Raw genomic sequence first — 23,020 nt, forward strand, 5'->3', positions numbered from 1 at the left:
GCAGCAAAGGAATTTAAGACTAAACAGAAGCTCTGCTCTGTAACTTCCTGTCTCCTTTTCCACTGCAAGACAATCACATTATGTATTGTTTTTATAAAAGAACTGTGAGTCACTCTAAATAAAGTTTATTCACTATTAGCACAGAGAAATTAAAAGGTTCTTTACCCTCAGATGACAGAACACGTTCCTAGCCTGAGTTCATTGCCAGTTATGGGCTCATTGCTCTCGGTACAGCACTTCCCTCCAGCTGAACTACATCTTCTTACTTCTGGTGATCCTCAAAACTCCCCTTTGAATTGTTCTGACTTGCAAAACGAACTCATATGATTTTGCTCTAATCCCACGAGACAAGAATTCAGTTATTGTGGTCATAGCTGTAGTCTTTCTCTGAACCTGTTCCTGCTGAGATTTATGTAAAATTTTAAAAAATCAAAGAGCATTTTCAGAAGGTTATAGACAAGACTTACCTCACTTCCCTCTGCTTCCCTACCTGAAATAAAAACATCCCCCTTTGGCTGCATTATTAATTTTATTGTACAGAAAATCCTCATGTCCATCCCAGGATGAACTATTTTTAGTTCCAGAAGATGAGCTCTCAGAAAAAAAAAAATCCCCCTAGAAGAAATTTTGCTACTTTTTTCCATGTATTTATCCTTGCATTTTGTTCTTCTGACTCTGAAGCACTTCCATGAGATGTCAGGGATGGGATGAGAGCTGCAAACAGGAGCCCACAGAGCTTCACTGGTACCAGGGAAGACAAGGTGGACGTGTTTGATGGTGGCAGATGGTGTCTTCAGAGACATGGACAGAGTCTGGGGTTAAATAACTACTGCCTCTGTAAAGAATAAATTGTTCAGACTAATGGAATATCCTCAAGGTTTTGCTTCCCTGTGAAGCTCCTGTAAACGTGCCTCTTTGTGAGAGGACTGGTGCTCTTAACCACCCCAGTGCATGGCAGAAGTTACAATGGCAGAAGTAAATAAACACAGACACTTATTTCTAGCTTGATATTTGACTTTTCATTAATCTAACTGCACTGGAAGGTGAATTGAAATTGTCTGAGGCCTAGAACAGAATGGGAAGATGTGTTTAATCTTGTTGCAGATATGCTATCAAGAAATACGGCACTGGCTAGACATGCTGCTTGAATTCAAGAGAAAATAGCCATCTGCCTTTTAGCATAATTCAGTACCAAACAGAATAATTGGTTCTTTGAAACAGAAATTAATTCTTCATTCACAGTTCCTGGAAGGAAGCTCAAATTGGAAAAGTTGCCTAAAATAGATGAGTTTGGAGATAGCATTTTGTAGAATGGAATTGACCCATTTAATTAAAAACTTGGTTGTCAGTTATTGTTTTCTTTCAAACTAAGGTAACTCAGATTGAAGTGACACGCATCACTAAAGCGCAAATAATGGGTTTGGTTCCAGCTGTACAATGAAGAAAGGTCTTTTGAAATGGATAGAAAGTGGGTTTTTTTTGTTTGGTTGTTTTTTTTATTTTTTTTTTTTTCCCAGATAGAATGGGATTCAGATCCTTGAGTTGTAGGGCAAAACACAAGCTGAAAAGTCTACCAGAACTGCTTATTAGTAATTCAGCTCAAAGCCAGTGAGTTCCTCAGAAGGGGTTAGAGGAGCACCAGAAATATTAAATAGGTGAAGATCCTTGTTGTGTGGTGCTGTTGCTTTGCTTTTGGCTTCTGTGACTGAGTTGTGTGAGAAAGATTTCTCTTTATAGGCTCAGTGGTCACGCAAAGCACAGACAGAGGTGACCTTCAGGGTCACAGCAGAGCTGAGACACATCCTGTATCTCCCACATATTCTACTTTTCACCTCCTGGCACTCCTCAGCAGCCTGCACCAGACAGACCCCACAGCTACAGTCTTATTTGGCTTTTCCTTGAGGCTGACACAGCTTTATCCAGAATAACTTGTGGCCAACTTGTGGATTTATGTCTCCTCAGACTACTTCCCGTGGGCAAGTAATACCCTTAAATTCTTTTGAAAGTCACTAAATATAAATTATTTTCTTTTTAGTTTCTGCAGATTATCAACCTGAACTCTGAAAAACTGCACTTAATTCCAAACCCTTTGCTTTAAAGGTTTCAACCCTCATTAATCACTCTTTATCTTCTTCTGCTGATTAGTATAAGCAGACTTGGAAAAAAAACCTCATCTTAATCTGAAAAACTAAAATAATTGAAGTAAAATATATTTTACAAATTTTAAAATATTTATTCAAAAGCAAAATATTAAGTAATAAAGTTATTAAAGCTTGTATTTTACAGCCAGAGAAAAACAGGATGGAATTCATTAAGGATTTATTTGTGCAATTAAATCTACATTTCTTCCTATACACCACATAAAAACTCACACAACAGAAAACATTGTAATTCAATTTGCTCTCTTTAACTTAATTATCCACTTAATTTCTTAGAGCCATGTAAAAATGCTAATTTTTTTTTTCTTGTTAAAGCTCATTGCGAGTTTTTAAACAGAATTTATATGACTGTGTTACTGTATGTATCTCAGTTATGTCATGCCTGAATTCTGGAAACTAGACTATCCTCACAGAGGATTGAAAGCAAGGATTTGTTTTACTTAATTTTAAAATGCTTTGTTAAGTGCTTGGGTGCTGCCAAAAGAAGCTGCTAAATCCTCACAAGAAGCATTCAATCCTGTAACACCATCAACATTCAAAAGAAAGCTGACAAAAATGACTTCCTCCACAGAACAGCGGTGTTAGAGCGGGCACTGCAGGCTCGAGCAGGAGGGATGAAGTTTTCAGGCTGGCTCTTCTCCGTGTGTTCTCTGAGGTGACTCCTTGACTGGAATGGCTCAAATGACTCACTCTCAGTGTGGTACTTCCATCCTTTATCACTTGCTGAAATAACCTGGCACAGCTTAGAGCCTTGGCTGGGTGAGTTTCAGTGTCCGATGTGCCGGCACTGTGGGATACCTGTGCAGTTCCAGCCTCCCGGGCTTGCCTTACTGAAATGTTGTTCTGTGCTCCTGTCCACTTTACTTCTTGAGGCAGTATTGTTTCACAAGGGTTTTGTCCTTCCCCTGCTTGTTTGGAAAGAGGATTTGCTGTATGATGCTATGAAGTAAAGGTGAGGGGGAGAGAGAGAGAGAGAGAGAGAGAGAGAGAGATAGTATCCTGAAGTCTGAAGTTCAGGAAAGGGTTCTTAATGGCAGCAAGACCAGGGAAACTATTATTGAGAGGAAGATACCCTAGAATGAATACTATATTGACTGCCTCAAGCTAAAATTGGACAGAGTCATTATCTGCTGAAAATTACATCTAGATTTTATGTAAAACCATGAAGACCAAAAGCCTGTTTCAGACTACAATTCATTAAAACCAAAGCATGTGGCAATGGAAACCATTATTGAATGATTGAAAAATAATATTTGAGTGAAATATTTCTTTCTGTCCAGACTGCATTGGAGAAACACATTGTTCTCGGTGCTGAAGCAATTGCTTCTGACACAATCTAACCACAATATTACTGCTGTTGTTGTTTCTTGTTGTTGTTATTGCTGTTGTTCTAGAAGGAACTAAAATTAAGACAAAAAGCTCCATGCATTCTTCTCACTCTCAGAGCCAAAAATATGTTTTCAACATTTGGACAAATAAAGTAGTCAACTGCACAGAGATATATAACCCAGATTCTTGGGCTGTTTATTTTTCAAGATATTTTACATTTTATTCTTCTTATACTTGATGTTCTACTGTGACCAGCAATGAAGTGAAAAGAGGTTAGCTGGTTAGAGGATGACATTTATGCTGTTTGTTCCAGGTGGCCTTCTGATTACTCTTGGGATCAGGCTTGACTGTCATCTTTATCCCCAGGCTGTAAGTATATATTTCAAAGTCACTAATAACATGCACTCCAAAAAATTCCACAGTATAGTATTTGCTAGGCAACCATGTACATGACAGACATTGTTTCAATTGTTTCATTTCAAATTAGTTGAGTGTCTTACATCTCCAGAACAAAGATACATTAGTAATTATTCCTCAAAGGAAAAAAAAAAAAAAGGTAAAAATTGTTTCCTTGTCACAGAAATGGAGAGCTAAGGCACAATATTAAGTGATAAATAATTAAATAATGTCTACAGGCAGAAAGGTAGAAGACTTCTATATAAGCTGCACATAAACAGTAGATGGTGAATATTAAAAGGTGGACCAATGTGGTATTCAAGGGGACGGACTGTCTGTGCAGAACTTATTTTTCTAAGTAGATTGCTATTAGTATTTAGAGGTCTCAAAAGAATCCTGCAAATTGCCAAGGATACACTTTCAAGAAGATAGAAGTCAGTAAAAGAACAGGAGTTCAAAATTCCCTAATCCCAAGGTTCTTGCGATACTGCTTGCATTCCTAATTGTTTGCTCACATTCATGTACTGGATTTGCATAGCAAAAGCAAAAAAAAAAAATTTAGTATTTGAAACACAAATTTCAGGCGTATGTCAACATGTCAGACTAGAACTGCCTTGGCAGTGCTGTTCTGGTGAGACTTTGGTTTGACTTTAATGTCAAGAGGAGTAATTCAATTTGCAGTCAGAAAGACCTGGGACTTTATTCTGCTCACTGGCCTGCAGCCAGGTCACATTGGGTTGTGATCTCATAAACTTAAAAGAGTCAGCATGGATCAGAACTCGAGGAAATGAGCACTCAGTGATTTAGAAGTGATGCTTCTCATCTCAAATCAGCAATGCCCCAAGATGTCATTGAGGGCTCAGTTCCCCAATAAAGCCATCATTCAAACTGAACAGAAACCTGATGCTTTGACAGTTTGTGTTTATTAAAGATTCAGGCTGCTTTTCAGTGTCCTGAGCTTACACTCCCACTCAGCTCTCCAAGCTGACCTCTGTATGTTCCTGGTGCACTGACCAGTGATCTCTGAAATTGTGCTGTCCCATACCATACCTGATGTGTTTTCTGCATGACTTTTACTGATGTACAAAATGTATCACACAGGGGAAGGTGCAGCCATCTCTGCTTCTTTACAGCTGGACAAATGTTAAAGCAGACAAAAGTTTCAAGTGTTTGCGCAGTCAGGAAAAACCTTGGCAGTTACCAGAAAACAACCCCCTAAACACAGATAAAATGTAACATTCTCACTAGTCAGAGGTATGGATCGTCACCACATAGTTTGAAACATGTAACATTTATATTTCTCAGTACCTTTCAGAATAAGTGGTATAACTATGGCACAAAAAATGGTTATCTGGGAACCATATTAGCTATGTCCATCAAAAATTTGAGAATAATGAAAAAAGAAGGATAAGGAAAATAAGGAACTGACTGTTTTCTGACATCAACGTGTTTTTGAGAATCAACAGAAACAAGGGACAGATGATAGAAAAAAGAGGTAGAAGCTAACATGGCAAAGGAATACAATTGTTGAAATGTCAAAAGAAGATTGGGGTAAAAAGTATCTGTAAGCACTTAAGGATTTTTTTTTTAATGTCAAATTTTGAGTGAACAATGTCATTTAAACAAAGAGTAGAATTTTTTAGCAAATTGCTTGGCACAGCATTGCAGCCCAGAGTTCCAAGAAACACTGGTCAGCAGAAACATTTAACTAATGAGGCCTTTGTGCACCAGCACTAGAGAACCAAAGGACTGCTTTTACAAAGCTGTAATCCAGCAGTTACTGAGATTTGTGAACCTCAGATTGGGTGTTGTACCAGCTTCAGCAGGGATGCTGTGACAATTTAATCTGGGTCTTCAAGAAGAGGGAAAGAATATTCCTCATAAATCCATATCTATTCCATGTGCAATGAATACTTGAAAGCTATGGTTGACAGACTGCTTTACTTGGGATAATTCTTTACTGGCACAAACAGTTTGTTTCATCAGTCACTACATGTTAATGTCATGGTTTAATTTTGATGTGAAAGTGTAAATATCTGAACATGGATAATTAAATTTATGTTGCACCTGGCCTGAGAAGTCAAGGGAGAAAGAGGAAGAGCGACAAACACTTTATGCCAGTTTCTCCAAGAGTAGCAGAACAATTTGCAAGAAATCTGGCCCAGAAGGGTCAGCACAATCCAGAAGCAGCACCAAAGTATTGATTTCTGTTCTCTTTGGCCTTTCTTACAGCTGAGCTTGATGCATTTCTCTTACTGAAAGATAAACTTCCTGAGCAAGTGCCTGTATCATTACAGTCATCTCACTCCTTGCGTAGTTCTGAGAAATAAGTGAAGCAGAGCTTGAACTGAGTTAAGAAATAGAATAAGGGCATCCTAATCAGTATATAGAGATATACTGATATACTTGATATTTTGGTTTGCATTAGTTCAGATGATCAATATTACAGAGATGCAGCTCAGAGTTCATATTTTATGTGTTCTGGTGCCTTGGACCCACATGAATAAGAAGGGATATTTTTAACTCTGAAATCCAGCATTATAATTCAAGTCACATATTCTATCTTATGATTTTATGAAATAGAATTATTGCCTGCGGATGTTAATTTCCAAAGAGAACAGTTCTCTGTTCAGAACAGGTTATTATAGATAGTTGTGTAGCTAAACTATACTCATTGTCACTCAAGAAGAGAAAAAGCCTCAAACCAATAGGAAATATGACAAGGGAAATGCTAGGGAAGCATTTTAATTTTGAATATATAGTAATCTTCAGCTCTTGGGGAAAAAAGGCTAATATATTAAGAGCTAAAATATGAAAAAAAAATTGCAACTAAAATAATAATAAGCTATCACTAAAAAATAAAAATTTTCAAGGCCTGGATTCACTGAGGATGTACTTGAAGCCTAATAACTTTGGGGGCATTTAAAGGGAAGAGGTGGAAAAAAGACTGGCATTGTCATGTAAGTGTCAGATGTATCCTAGGAAAAAAAGCATAGGATGACAACATCAGTCTTTTGATGTGAAATTGTTGCGTATAAATACAGCTCAGGCATTGATAAAAAAAAATAAAAGTATGCATATCATATGCACTAAAAGTATCAGAGAAGTGAACAGAAATTTCAAAGAAGTTGTATAGTTATAATCCATGCAAAGTAGAAAGCAGTGTGTTTCTCTGGGAAAACATCCTGGGAGATCACTAAATTTTCTAGTTCATCTTTTCTTAAATCATCTATTTACTTCTTTTTTTCTTTAGCCAGAAATTCTCACTCATACACTCAAAAAGTGCAAGAGAAAAATTGCTCACCCGAGAATTTCTTCCCACGTCAGATCTTGTATTGTTTTCTTCAGAATATAAACTGAGATGTTTATGTTTACATCTGAGAGAATCAGATGTATTTTCCACCTTTTTTTTTTTAATTCCCATCATGTCTAGAATAGGTTTCCTTAAAATATTGTGCAAATATCCAAGTAAGCCTGATGTTTGTTCTCATTTTCACACCTTGCTCTGTAAGTCCCTTCAGCCCATGAACCCTAAAATGCAACTGCATCCTCTTCCCAGTCAAGCACTGCTTTTTTTTCCTAAGGGAATTGATCAAAAGCTCTCAGTCAGCACACACCTTCCATGCCCAAAAAAATCTTCATCTGCTCAGGAATATTAGGAATGCACCACGAAGGAGGATTAAAGAACCTGTAACATGTGCAGCAGGAGTCATCATGACTGAAAACTGATCAGTGGAATGAGTTCAGGGCTGAAAACAGCACCTGGGGAGTGATCCCAGCTTACAGCAGAGAGCAGAAACAAACCCACCCAGGGGAGACCAGCAGAAACAAACCCACCCAGGGGAGACCAGCCCCATGGGGTGTTAGCAGCACCTGGGTGCTGCAGGGCAGTGGCTGGCTCACCACTCAGGAGCTGTCTGAGCAGGCAGAACTGTGCTACAGGGGCACAGCTTTCAGTGAATGACTGGCAGACAAAATCCTGAGAGAAAAGCAAGTCAGGCAAATCTTACTAGGCAATCCCTGAGAAAGATAAAGGTGTTTTGTGGTTTGTATTTTTTTTTTTTCAAGAGGGTTATGTAAATATGTTGAGCTAGTACTCCCTGTTGAGCTATTACTCACTGTACAATTGGCTTAAGGCAATTACAATCCAACACAAAAGCTAATCTGCATGTAGACTCAGTTCAACAATCCAAAATCATGTTCAACAACATTTTTTTTTTTCATACAGTCCCTCTGAAAATCACTAGGAAATTACTGTACAATTGACACTGTACCTTCGTGTCATAAAAATGTGCAAGAAAGCACTCTAAGCACAAAATAACTTACAATAATCCATTTTAAGTATTTAGAATTTATTTTCTTTAGGGGATAGTTATGAGAAAAACATTATTTTAAAAACATTCCCTCAGTGGCTATGTGTCTCACCTCTACAGAAAGACCTCCACAATACAGTGGAAAAACTATTGGACTATTCACCAGTAGAAGACCATAAACTTTTATTTTCTTTCAGCTCTAGTGGTATTTACAATGTCACAAACATTGTTGGTGTCTGTACTAAAAGGTCAAGGAATAAGATTAATGCACTTGGAAAGATCTTTAAATAGTGTTGTAGCCTCATGAAATGTCACCTTTTTATAGCTAGCTTTTATTTTCAATTCTTGGAGTTAATGTGATTTTTTATAATTGAGCTTTAAGAAAAAATAAATTGTTGTTTTAATTTTCATCATTAGTGAATGATGTTAAAGCACTCAAAATAACCTGGAGATAAAAAATGATGTCATGAAAGCACGGCTTGTTCTCATGATAAGAAAGTGCAACACACAGCTTCAGTTTCAGCAGTCCCTCTGTAGCAATCCAAATTCAGAAATCCTGGTTATCACTGAAATATCTGTTCAGCTTCTGCTGTCTCTCTGAAAAACACAAACTAAAGAGCCTGGACCATTTAAGAAAAAAATGATTGCTTTAAAATTTCAAATGGAATACATTAGTTGAACAATTTATTTCTTGTATTCTTACACAGTTTAGGCACATTGCAAAGGAACTTCCATCAAGAACTGCTTAAGATTTAAACCAAGTAATTGTGCAAAAGCCTCAAAGATCAGAGTAGGAGGAAAAAGGAGACAGTATGATTGATCACTCAAAGTCAGCAGCGCTCAGAGCCTGAGCAAGGCACATGCCTACTGCTCAGTGGAAGGGAAAGAAAGCCAATGGGATGAAGGAATCAGGGAGTTATTTTTGCTTTCTTTTTATATCACTTGTAATTTTGAAGACATCTATCATGCTTCTCTCATCCATCTCTTTTGTAAACTACATGTCTTCAGTCTCTTCAGTGCTCTTTACTGTGAAAGTTCAACCAAATCTGCAATTATTTGCCCTCCATCCTATTTTTTGGTATATTCTTTCCTGGTAAGTTAACAGGAACAATTAAAAAAACTATGTTAGAACATCAACATTGTCTTGGAGAAGCAATCATTATCAATATTTATAAATTATTTAGTATGCATGTGTGCACGTGTGGGAATATATAATACATCTGGGAATATATATAATACAATATATTCTGGTTTAATTTACACTGAAGCCTTGATTATGTCTTGTTATGAGAAAAGAGGCAGTTGGACCCAGGAGATGTTGCAGACCACAGTCTGCACTGGAATAAATGGCTGTGAAATACCAAGTATATCACCGATTGTCTTCAACTGTGGTACTGCAGAATGAGAGCTGTGTCCTTGAGCTTCACTTACCTTTCCTGCCCATATTGGCATAAAACACTTTGGGCTGGAAACTCCTGCCAGGTTCTTCTGTGCATCTTACATGAAATAAAATCTCATGACCTTTCACGGGATCTGTACCTGTCACCCTCAACAGCATATGCCTGAAATTTTGTTATTTCATTGGTCCCTATTTGGTTTTTTAGGCAGACCAGGAAATTTTTGGTAATGCATGTAATAAGCTTCAACACTGATCCTTTGCCCAAGCAATACCTGTCAGCCTTTTCTGACATACAGAGAAACAAAACAAAGGTATTTCCTGTCTCAGTATTTCTGTAGGTGGTAGAACTACTGAAACTGAAGAAATTCCCCACATTTACTTCACATTTCAAAACAGAAAAAAATGGGTTAGGAAAACTAATTTCCAAAGTCGGATGTAAGGAATCTATATTGGCCAGTTCTACTATCAATTTCCAAGATTTTGCCTCCTAGTGCAGGTGCCTGTGAGGTTATTTCCCTGTATATGATTACTCCCAGGGGATGAATAGAGTGTGCACATGACCTCAGGCTGAGTGAATTAGAGAAATGGCAATGTTTACAAGTGGAACAGCCACATTTCATGTCATCCTACAGCTATAAAGTTCACAAAATATCATAGTGGGATATACAGCTGTAGAAACCAATCAGGCCAGACTGCAAAGCTATGGTAAATTCAGCAAACAGATCACTCTGGGACAGAGAATATGCCAGATGTCATTACAGAAACTGTCAGAATGTCCATCTCTAAATACAAATAAACTACTACTAATAATAATTCATAAATTAATTACAATAATAATTATAAACAGATAGATTAAATGAGAGATGAGCTAGCAGAAAGATTGGCAAATCAGTTTCCTGTGAAAGCAGCAAATGAAACGAGACAGATATTCATTTTACTGTCAAAGCACACTTTGATAAAGACAATACACATCAGCCTTTCACAAGATTCCTCATGAGAATCCCAAAGAATATGTTCTTTAAAAGAATTTATACAGCCTCCTAGCACAGACACCATATTCCACATGTAAAGAACAAAACCTAATTTTCTCTTGGACTAATATTGATAAAAGTTACTGCTATTTGAAAGAATCCTGGTGCTGAAAAGAATTTGAACAAGGCAATTTTTGCTATTATGGGCAAAGCATGATTCTTTTCTATTTGGCTTTTGATTCACTTTGCAAAGCTCAAAAATGATGTGTTTGTTGGATAGATATCTAAATGTTAATCCTATGAAAGAGATCAAAAAAGAAACTTTGATTTCTATACTTCTCCTTCAAAAGTAAATTGCCTTCTAACCCAGTATTTCTCATAATCCAAAGCTGTAAAGGGAGATTAAAGTCTCTCCTGCCTGTTTGTGACCATGCATAGCTATCAATAATTACATCCTTGCCCTCATTCATCCATCTAAATTTACTTTTACCTATATGAATGTGCTTTGATCTTTTAAAAACTGCTGTGGTCCACCCCTGCATCATACATCCTTTAGGACATTCTCACACATACCTACTTTTTTGTGAGTCTAACTATAAAAATATAATAAATTGCCTTAAATTTCAGTCATAGGTATTGCAGATAATGCTCATAAGTGTTCCAGGCAATTCACACAGCTATTTAAAGATAGGTCTTACCTATAGCAGAGTCACTGGGAGACATTTTCTAAGTGTCTAGTTGGGTTTCTAACATCTCCAGTGATGGATATCCCACAATATCTCAGGATATCCAATGCTTGATTGTTCTCTCAGGAAAAAGGTTTTTATATTCAGACTTCCTGTATTTCATTTTGTGCCCATTGCCTGTTGTGCTTTTGCTGAGATGCGCTGAGAAGAGTCTGACTCTGTTACATCCCCTCATCAACCTATGCGTTGGTAAGATCCCAAAGCCTTCCCTTCTCCATGCTGAGCACTCCCAGCTCTCTCAGTCTCCCCTCACCTGAAAGGTACTCCAGCCCCTCAGTCATCTCTGGGCACCTTGCTGGCTCGCTCCAGCATGCCCATGACCCTCTGGTGCTGGTTGAGTAGATCCATGGAAGGATCATTTCTCTTGCCCTGCAGGTGCTGCTCCGCCCTGTGAAGCCCAAGATGCTGTTGGGCTTTGCTGCAAGATCACCTTGCTGCCTTGTGTCCAACTAGGTGTCCTCTGGGACATTTTCTGCAGAGTTGCTTCCCAACTGGTCAGCCCTCCACCTGCGCTGATGCCTGGTGTTGCACTGGTGCTTGCTGCAATTCCACCCCAGGTGCAGGACTTGGCACTTCCCTTTGTTTGTCTTCATAAGGATCCTGAAGGGTCACTTCAGCCTGCCGAGGTCCTCCTGAACACACCCATCTCTGCATCAACCACTCCTCCCAGTTTTGCATCACCTGCAGACTTGCTGAGGGTACGCTCAGCCCCTTTTTAAAGTCACTGCTGCAGAGTTTGTTTCACCTTGAGCTTGGCTATTAAGTTTGGTGATCTGGTCAGTGTCACTTTTCATGAATCACACCCAGAGGATACAAATCCTGGGTATAAATATAATCATGCACTATCTCTGCACCCCTGAGAAAATCTTTCTTGTGTGAACTGCAAAAATTCTCCAACTGATCTATTCCCTAAATTCTCCAAATTCTCTGTGTTTGATGACAATATGAAACCAAGATTTGGCAACTGTGTTTGTGTGGCACAGTTCCAAATAATTCACTGATTTCCCACAAATTTATAGTCTGGACTGGGGGAAAAAGTCAGCATTTTCAAATCTGAGGTCCTGGTGATGAGTATTTAGCATGATATTAAACCCTTTGATGAAGCTAATGGAGTCTTAGATATGTTGAGCATTTCCTGTCCCCTTTGAAGGCTGCAAAGATTAAGACCAGGCTACTTACTAAGATACAGAAATATGAAGATAATTGTCAGTCTGAATAATTTTTGTATATTTAAATAGAGCCATGATTAATATTAAAAGGATGTGATGTTCCCATGTTTAGCCCATTTTAGCTGAAGGCTGCCAAAAACAGCACTGAAAATGGGATGAACTTTCTACACTGCACATCTCAATGGGACATGAGCTTCAAAGGCTGTTCAGGCATCTGAAAACCTAATGCAATTAGTTAATCAGATTATTGTTCCTTTGGTTGTAAGCAAGAATATATTTATTTTTTTTCCTCCTTTATTAATTCTACATTTAGAGTTCTATATTTGAAGCACACAAAAAGGGGGAAATTAGTATCTGCGGCTCACCTACGTCACAAATATTGCATGTTTTGCAAAGCATTTTTAATATGACATTTCTTTCAGTGCAATGAAAGGTGATTCTGTGGCATATTTAATTTCTTATTTCCTGCCTGTCTCATTTTTGTCATTAAAACAGCTCACTGAGTATTTAACTAAATGGTAACGAAAAGTAAAGTGTCTGATTTCCTTCATGGTGTGTGTCTGGGAAAATGGCACTGTGCTTTACCCTACCTGAGCAATTACCTGCAGTTCTAGTGGAGAACCCATTTCAGAGAGGATTTTGCATAGTTCTTGTATTCCTGAGATAGTTTCTTAGAACTACTAGGCCACCAGAAATCATTATTTAATCTTACTATGGATTGTTATTACTGTTATTACTATTATTTACATGTAAGGTAAATATTGAATCTCTACTTTTGCAGACAAAAGTACTAAAAAGTAGTGACAAAAAATACTAAAAGAAAAGTCTTCAAAGAGAAGCAATTTCCATCTGGTAATTATTGTTACTCTCCTGTCACATACCACATATTCTCATAAGGATTTATTTTTTATTAGATTTTTCAAATTTAAACAAAAATGTGCTTCCACTTCTGAACTTAACCCTGCTTCATGTTCTGCAGGTGAACATGGGAAGTTTTCTGCACTAACAAAGGGAAAATATGTCATTAGCTTCATATCACATCATTAGAATCATGCATCATGAAATATTTAAGACTCATACTTGTGTTCAGTTCTGTTGGAAAAACAAAATACATCTATAAAATTGGATGGATCTGCATGCTAATCACTATATAGGGTGGAAAAAAATAGATAAATGCTCTCAAAGCCAGCATGTTGACTGGCAACTTCCAGTATTTCTTCTGTGAAGAATTTGTAGTCAGTGTGATGTCAACTCAAAAGATCATGTGACATGTTAGGAAAAGTGCATTTAAAAATTCATATTTCCTGCAATTTATATGGCTATCAAATCTAGAATCTTTTGGTCTTGAAAACTAATTACCACATGAATAAGTCATTATAAAGATGAATAAGCTTGTAACCAATCACAGAAATGTCTTGCTAGTGAAATTCAGTTTTGAGGACCTCTTCACACATTGCCAGTGTTTTCATTTATACAAGCTGTATCACAAGAAATGATGAAAGAACAGTTTTTATAATTTCCGGGTGACTGCCAAAACTTCAAATCCAAATCCAAGTCTGTGAGAGAGAACAAAACTCTTCAGAAGCTAATGGAACTGAACCCAATTATGTCAGGCTGAATTTGGTCCAGAGACCGAATTGTTAACTCTATGTAGAAGCAACTTTCCCTTCAGGTTAGGGAGAGCTGTACAAAACATTTATGACCGTAGGGGAAAGCAACAATCATCTCTAGAAGATTTAATCCTACCTTTGTCTCCTTTTAACAATTTTCTCCAAGTACTATAATAATGCACATGTGAATTCTTACTCTGTCTTCCCATCTTCCCACACATACCCCCAAGCCAAAGTCTTGAAATATTTTCTATGTCATTGCAGTAATAACATTGCTAGATAATTTACAGAATATTTCTTTCAAGAAGAACAGCAATTTTTATTTAAGTATCTGTTATGTCTTGTGCTCTGCTATTGGCTAGGAAAATACTACCATCTCCTTTGCAACACTGATTAACTTTCATGGGATTATTTTTGTGGAATTTTTTCTACTGATAATTTACTAAAAAAACAGAATCCCATAAATTGATAAAATACAGAAACACAAAGTGCACATTAATTTGCCATATTGGCATAATTGTAGATCAATTTTTTTCTTAATGATGAGTGATGCTCCTTAAGAGTACTGTAATGAAAATTGGCCAGAACTGGTTTTGTTTTTTGCTGCAAGACCTTCAAAGTTCAGATTTTTCAAACTGAAGAAACATAAAAAGAAGATACAAAGGATATGAAATCTTGCTATCAGCAGAAGAAGACATATATTTTGTAGAAACTCCTGTTACATTATTTTATGGCATTTCTAAGGGATCTTGAGTTTCGTTTATTCTGTTGTTTCACTCATCTATTTGCAAGCATTCAATTCAATTAAGGCAAAAAATTCATGGATCAATATTCCTCAGTTCTCTACCATAGGCATATTAACACCTTAGTCACTTTCTTAGAGCAGAACCACCCAGTTTGGCCTCCATTAAAATATGGACTAAGAAGAAATCCTCCTTTGCTGTGAGAATAGTTTAGTTCAGGTACTTGTCATAAATAGTATCAGCTTTTTTTCTAATGAAAAAGGTACTCACTTTGTCTCTCATATGTCCTCCTATTAAACCAACATATATTTTAGAATATTTGAATAAATAGTGAAGATAATTTATTCTTAACAGCAGTGTTGGTGACCTTTCTCTTCTGCCATGCAAAACAAAACAATCAAACGAGCAAATCCAAAGGGAAGTCAACAGAAAAAGTGTGCCTAGCTCTTTTTCCATTAACAATCTGTCCTAGGCTTCAGCTTTCCTGTCCACAGAACAATTGTGACTAACATGCTCTCCTCCCACCACGGTGTTACATGGTGGCAGCATGGCAGCAGCAGCAATTAATGCTAATTGGAATCCTTGCATTTAAAGGAAATCAGTTATGTGTCAGAGCAAGGACACATTTTGGCACGGGGAATGGTAGAACCTAAAAGTACATGCACACAGAGTTATGCTGGCAATGGACTGCCCAGATACATTCGTACCAGGATATTTCCCTGGCAACAACCTAGATCTGATTATCTGAACTAATCATTACATTATTTTTATTAGAGATTTCAAATTTGCCGTATTTAGTTTACAGATGAAGAGACAGTAGAGATTCTCAACAGAATCTTGTAAAGATTCTAAATAAATTTTCTTTTTCCCACCTCTCCCAACCTGCTTTTGGCCTTCATACTTCAAGTCAGCTCATCTGATGCCTTCTTGAGGATGAACACAAACTATGCAACTGGCTGAGGTTTTAAAATTACATATCCTCTCTTCAAGGATTCTCACTTATTTATTGACTAAGGCTGTTGGACAAAGGCCAGTGTTCCACTTCAGAGAAGCTGTACCTTCAGCTCACTGGAGCAAGCAGAACCACATGGGCACCGAGTACCTCAGACCTGCCTTGAGGCTTTCCAGCACTTGGACTGTGCCCTTGAAGGGCAGACACGAAGGTAGAAGCAAAAGCTCCTCATCTCATTAGAGAAAAAAAGGAACTAAAATTAATGAAAGGTGATGCTTGTTCCTCTGGTTGATAGTGGGAGGGGAAGGATATGCAACTACTCATTTTGGGGGATTAATGCCCACCCATCCCTGCTCCAGTGTTACCTTGGTGCCTTGTCTGAAACCACTGAACTGGACCTCTCAGTACTGTCTTGAAAGAGAACTGCAGAGAAGGGTCATTAATCATTTTGCTCCCCAAGATACTTTGCCTCTGTCAAGAGCAGCTCCTCATTACTTGAAGGATGCTCATGGAATTAAGTGAAATTACCCAAGTCAAAATGAACAATCTTATTATATAATAATGAATAATATCATCATACAGGACAGGGGGTAATGGTTTTAAACTGAAGGAGAGTGTGTTTAGATTAAATATTAGGAAGAAATTCTCCACTGTGAGGGTGGTGAGGCACAAGAACAGAGAAGCTGTGGCTGCCCCACCCATGGAAGTGTTCATGGCCAGGTTGGATGCAGATTTGAGTAACCTGGTTTAGTGGAAGATGTCCCTGTCCACAGCAGTGGTGCTGGAATGAGGTGGTCTTTAAGGCACCTTCCAACCCAAGTGATCCTATAATTATATGATAATAAACTGGTTTGAAGCATTAGTTTCATCCATGCCTTCCTATTTGTACTTGAAAACACTGTATTTGAAAACACTTTGTATTTTTGAAAAGCGTGAAAGTCTGGCAATACAAGGGAGTGGGTGGGTTTTCAGTCCCCCTCTACAAAAATCACACAGTAAAGTGATATATTCAACAGACTTATTCACATTAAAAAGCACACTTGAAAGCACAGGAAAACCATTTGCCCAATAAACTACCTATAAACAGCTAAATCAGTAGATGACCAGTCTGAGGAAAAGCTGTGTTTGGGCCTGCATGTAAGCATCTGAAAGTAATTTGCATTATTTTTCAAATTAATAAAATATATCTTGATGAATTCATGGGATTTTATGTTTCATATATCAAATTAAATATTGATATAGGAAATTATATCAATATATGTTAATGAAAATTGAAAAAAATACCTTTATTATTATTTGAGTGGTTTAAAGTGCTGTTGAGTCATCTGTGATACAGTTATTTGCCCCACTGCTAAAGCAGTAGGGTTTTCAGCATGACACTAAGGATTTCTTACTGGCAGCCCACAGCACTTTGCACCCACTCACCCTACCTCCTTCTATCTTCGTCAGCTGAGACTAAAAATTTCACATGCATTAAATCTGAAGGCAGCTTATTAGGTTTAATTCATTGATCACTACAGAATTTAATTTGCTGGTTTTTATGGAAAAAAGACTCAAAGCCTATACAAGTATAATAGCTATTTCCAACATTTTGTAATGTTCCTGATCTATCTACAGATTTTTGAATTGGTTTGTCAAACCGCAAGATTATCAGCTGAAATTTAAAAGAGTGGGAATTTCTAGGTCTTCAAGTCGAATAAGAATTAATATTCATAATGCTCAGAAACTACTAGTCAAGTAGAAAAAAAAATATTGTTAAGTCATCGTCATAATTTTTTTAAAGAAGCTTTAAAAGAAAAAAAATCTCTGGAGGTTGGCCAAGCTGCCTTTGTGTGTTTATAACTGTGTTATCAGGCCTCTCAAGCTAAATTGTCTCAATGAATGGATTTAGAAAGATCACCTCTCCTTTCTACACTGCTCTGGATAATAATGGTATTTATCTCTCCCAGAAACGTATTTGAGGATCTGGTTAAGTATCCATTATCTGGCATCCAAAGGCAGGGTAGAACTGTAAAACATTAATTGAAGCTAACAATACTTACCACTTAACTATTTAAGGCATAGATTTACCTCTCAAGGTGTGAAATTTAGACACTGTTATTTGAAAACCCTGTATGTTTGCCAGCACAACCAGAAACCGAACATAATTACAAAAGGCTTGGGTGACTCACTAAATAGTGCTTCACATTAAGTAAAGACAACAGCTGGCATTATCAGGGCTACATTTCCATGTTCATTGTGTTTTGAGAGAAAATGGCCACAGCCATGGAGAACATGTTATCATCACCCTAGCTAAGTAATTAATTTCTCATTTAATATTACCACTGTTGTGAAAGCCCAGCATGTGCTTGGATGGCCACAGAAGAGAGCAAGAGCAGCATTTAAAATGTTGTGGGTTTTTTTGGTTTGGGCTTTCCTTGCAAATAATTCCATTTGTAGATTAAAAGACCGGGTATGCAGTTAAATGACCAGTTTTCTGACTTACCTACCAGCTACAGAAATGTTCTATTATGTTAAGAGAATGAATTTGGATGCTGTAGCATTTTCATTCATTTTTCTTCTTAAAGTAGCTCTCTGCCAGGGACCTAAAAATCTAGAGAAAAGCTTGATATCTCTAAACAATTCATCCTGGAATTTTGAAAGTAAAGGTAAGCTTCTCACAGACTAATGGAAAATAAAGCCATGGTTTAAAAGCACAGTATAAAGTTTAGCTAGCTTCTAACCAATGCCCAGATTCACAAAAGGATTTCAGCTTCCACACAGGCACTCAACACCTAAATCCTCAAGTGTTCTCCACAGAAATCTCCACTTAAACATTGGGCCTCCTTGGATGATGACAAATAAAAAGCATGCCTGCTTATCCTCTGTGGATGTTGCAGCTTCCAGCTCTGCTTCCCCCCAGCCAGGGCCTGGCAGGGCTGGGATGCAGGCAGTGGTTTTGGCAGGGGTTTGGTGCTGGGCTAGCAGCTGGGAGGTCCCAGTGCTTCAGTAACTGCAGTGAGAAAACTGCATGGAAGCTGTGGTTCAAAGTGGTGCCTGACACTTCAGGTGCTCCCTGCTTTGTTTTCCAGGGCTGACACAATTCCAGGGCTACAATGCCAAAATTGATGGTTTATCCATAAGCAAAGAAATAATGCTTCTGATAGTTCCTTCATTTTGTTTAATGACTTTCAGCAGGGGAGGAAGGAAGTAAAAGGAAGAAACATTTTCAAAACACTTTGCTCTTGCTGTAATTGATGGCACACCCCCTTTGACTGAAGGAGGAGCGAAATGAGATTAAGGAAGCTGAGATAATGCGCAATCAGAAAAGACTGACAGGTGAAAATACAATCCCAGACACAGATGCCAGTTCAAGCTTTTTCCCTGGCATCACTTTTCTGTTAGAATGTATGGGGACATTGTACAAGATTAAATTTCCTGGCAGTTATTCCAAAGTACTTACCAAGGGCCAGATTTCTGATCTCTGTTAGCATGAAATGATACTCAAACCGGTGCATTGTTTTTTAATATGCACTGAGTAGTATTTTAATGTGTGTTTCGATATATAGTTGACTCTTTCATTCTGTGTGAAGGTAAAAAATCAAAGTTGGAGAGGGAGAAGATGGTAAGGTTATATATATTTTGAAGAACAAACATAGGAAAATGGAAATGGATGTTAGTGAGATGGGAGAATAAAAGTAAAAATTAAATCAGTGCAGCTACATGGCTCATTATGGGAATTCCTTTCTTATTTGCCACTTAATTTCAATGTTAACATTAAAATCTGCCATAACTGTTGCATGTAGTAATTAGACACATTTTTAAAATTTTGGGCAATACCTACAGCTTCCTTCCTCCTCTTGAGAAATTTAGTTTTTGGCAATATTTTAAGAGTTGCAACTTCAGAGATTGCTAATACTGAAGTATTTAGTTTAGGTCCTAAGAGACATGAGGAACAAGAAGGCTGTTTGCCAGAGACATGGAGATACCTGAAGATGTAGCTCTCACCACAGTGTTTGGTCCAAGCAACAGGAAGGTGATGTTCAACAGAGAAACAAGCAAAGGAGATAACAAAGAGGAAAAGACAATTTAAAACATCACAGTGGAAGTAAAACTAGGAAAGTCTTTCAAATCTTCAATAGCATTCCACCCATCCAATTTGACATGTCAGTTTCAACTTTTAAATACTTAGGACAAAAGTTTTTCGATATTTGTTATTTCACGTCTTTTTTTCTTTTGAAACATGCACAGGAAATTTTCAGCCCATCTCTGTCCTCAGCCAAGTAACACAGTCCCAGCTAAGGCCATCTGAACAAAAAAAACTAATCAGAGCTGGAGCTCCAGACTGTCTCTGCTAGAAGCAGCATTTTAAAAGAGTAAGAGAAGCTCAAGGAACTTGAAGCTGCCCAAGGCAGCTAATTTATTTTTTTTTAATGTACTACTATTCATCTTCACACATGAAAACAGTCATTAATGATTATATAAGGTATTGAGTTCTCTAAATGCACTATACACAACAAACTGGTTTAGTTCTGATCATATAAAGTCTGCTTTAGTACTTTTTTGTTCATTTTAGTTATTTCAGTTCATATTAGGGCACGTGACCTGTGTAAAACATTATCATGACCAGCAAATGGTTTTCCTGACCTAGATTTCAGTTGTTTTTCTCTCTCCCCCTTTTAAAATGGTATTTACATAGCACTTAAATTAACCTCTGAACACAGCAGGTTTACCTCTTCTATTATGGATAATTTGTTATGATCAAAAAAGAAAGTTCCATTTCAGTTTTGGTGAAATAGTGGCATCATTTGTATCCGTCCCTCAGCTATGTTGATGTTAGTCTGACTGGAAGCTTCAACATGAAGGTGGCTGCTGTGATTGCATTTGACCAGCTGTAAAAGGGATTTCCCAGAAAAAGGAATGGAAATGCTCTTACAGCCTTTTAGGTAATGTCAGAATTTTTTTTTTGTTTCGTTTTGTAAATATGGGCTTTTGCCAATCTCTAACAGCATGATCCAAATCCCATTTGAAGGCAATGGAAAGTCTCCCATTGAGTTTGATGGTCTTTGGATCAGTCCCTAAGTGCATCTAGACTTAATGAGATGTTAATGTGAATTTTATGCTGCTGTGTATAGGAATAGATTCTCCAACCTTTCTTTTCCCCACTAATGCAAAAAGAGTGACCTGCCTTTTTAAATTTTTAAATTTTATTTTCCTGCTGTAATCGGTAGGCACGCAGAAGGATTAATGCAGCTCATTGTGTTCCCTACCTCCTCCCCCTCCCACCACCCTCTATCGCTGACAGACTGCAAGCTGCAGAGAGCATCACCCGCTCTCGGGGGCGGCTAAAGAAGTAAATTCCGACCTCTCCTTTGCCTCAGCATCGCCCCGGCTTGAGAAAAAGTCAAAATTAAGGGCGGCGGTGGGGGGTAGGGGGTGGCGGGGGATGGGGGGTGAGGGACACACGACACGACGACGACACCATCAATAAAATAAAAGAAAATAATAAAAAAAGAAAAGGAGCACCCAAAAAGCACCAAACCCCGGGGAATTTGGGAAAGTCTAATCCTGGTTTCTTGCTCCACCTTGCGGGAGATGCGCGCGGGGCTGGAGCGACATCCCGGGCCGGGGAGGCGGCGGGGACCCGCTGCCCTCTCCGGTGGCCTTTGGGTGTTGTACAGAGCCCGAGCGAGGCAGCCGGGGGCTGCCTGGGGTGTCGCACAGTTGTTCACGGCGGTATCTCCTTTAGGGGAAAGTTCCCTTTTTTTTGGGTGCCAAAAGGGAATGATGCTCGTTCTGCAGCTCTTCAGGGTTGTCATGCGAGTTTGACTTCCCTGGGGACGCGGGGACCTTGTGGGCTCACAAGATTAACCCGTTCCTTTCAGTGGCCTGATGCACAAGCTTGCAGGGCTGCTGTCTGTTGGACAAGTATTCCACGTAGAAATGCACAGAAATTCTCAGAAGAGAGAAAGTGTATCCTGGGGGAATGTCTCAGTCACTCTGAGAATAAAAAATCATCTGCTTCAGGTCAGTGACATTGCTGACCTGGTCAGGAACACTCACTGAGTGTGGGAAGTCAGAGACGAAGCACAACATGTACCGTAGGAAGTGGTTTTGATCAGCGTGAGCAATTCCAGTAATTCTCAGAAGCTGTTAGCACGTCTTAAATCTACTCTTTTATAAATATTTGGAACACAGACAGGCGTTAATGGCAACATTTTCATGCCCTTAGGTACAAAGTGAGCTTTCTCTGGAACACTCTGCTCTGCATCTTTGAAAGGCTCAGCAGAGGATTCACCCCAAGCTGAAGCACAAGGGAAGCCACAGCTCCACACCAAGGCAGGCTGCAGGAGGAGCAGCTGAAATCCCATCCTCCCGAGGACAGCAGGAGGGGGAAGCAGACTCCAGACTAATACTGGGTTGTTCTGGTTGCTCAAAACCTAATGGCCTGGTGACTTTTTTGGGCTACCTTGAACGTGGCACTGTGAGGAGGTCCAGGGTCTCAAACTCTCCATCAGAGAGGAGGCAGTTTGTCTGTCAGTGCTAACAGGCCATGGTGTCAGGAAAGCCAAGGACTGCACTGTGAGCTGAAGAAGAAGCAGAGAGAGAGATCTGCACCTGGCCATGTGAGGGAGGATATCCAGCTATGGACAGTCCGAGTGCCGCCAGCCAGGGCTGCACAACAACTCTGGACATACCGTTGGACACAGGGAAAAGGGGTTTTCCATGGATTCATAGCCAGACTCTGGCAGGAGAAGTGGCAAGCCCTGATCTTGATATTTGGCACCACTAGGATGGAAGTAGCTGTGAAGTTTCACTGTTTATTAGTTTTCCCAAGAGCCCATGAAGGAAAAAAAAAAAGTGTTACCAGTAGAGAATATTTATAACAGCCATTAGTTATTTTTTCTCCATTCCTTCAATAACTGCTTCTGCAGTAAAGGCCAGCTATTTGACAGGCGGCAGAACATAGATTCTCATTGTGTTGATTGATAATTGAGGTATTTGTAAGTCAGCTTGGATTATGTAAAAATTCTTGGCATGTCTGACTTTTAAATAGAAACTTTCCTCAGACAAGCATCTTGGGAGACCATTACAAACCCTCTTTCCCCAAAAAAGCCTGAAAAGGGAAATGCTATCTATCTTCTTTTAAATGTCATCAAACCAAGCCAATTTATTACACATTTCAGATCCAACTTAACAGTTTCAGTGTGATGTATTTTAGGAAAGTGGTAATCTCTTAGATTGCTTGAAAAC

General features: G+C 38.5%; 1 long non-coding RNA gene across 2 annotated transcripts; it reads left to right on the forward strand.

Moving 5' to 3' along the window:
- Positions 1-1,758: 1,758 nt before the first annotated feature.
- LOC116808812 (uncharacterized) lies at positions 1,759-22,603 on the forward strand. Of its 2 annotated transcripts, XR_012058006.1 has the most exons (4): positions 1,759-2,918; positions 3,802-3,857; positions 20,592-20,712; positions 21,999-22,603. It is a non-coding gene; the product is annotated as an uncharacterized lncRNA (long non-coding RNA). The 2 variants fall into 2 exon arrangements; XR_012058004.1 differs by having other exon boundaries at positions 1,763-3,857.
- Positions 22,604-23,020: the final 417 nt, after the last annotated feature.

This window comes from Taeniopygia guttata, chromosome 1 (genome assembly GCF_048771995.1).
Source record: "Taeniopygia guttata chromosome 1, bTaeGut7.mat, whole genome shotgun sequence".
In the NCBI taxonomy this organism is placed as follows: Eukaryota; Metazoa; Chordata; class Aves; order Passeriformes; family Estrildidae; genus Taeniopygia; species Taeniopygia guttata.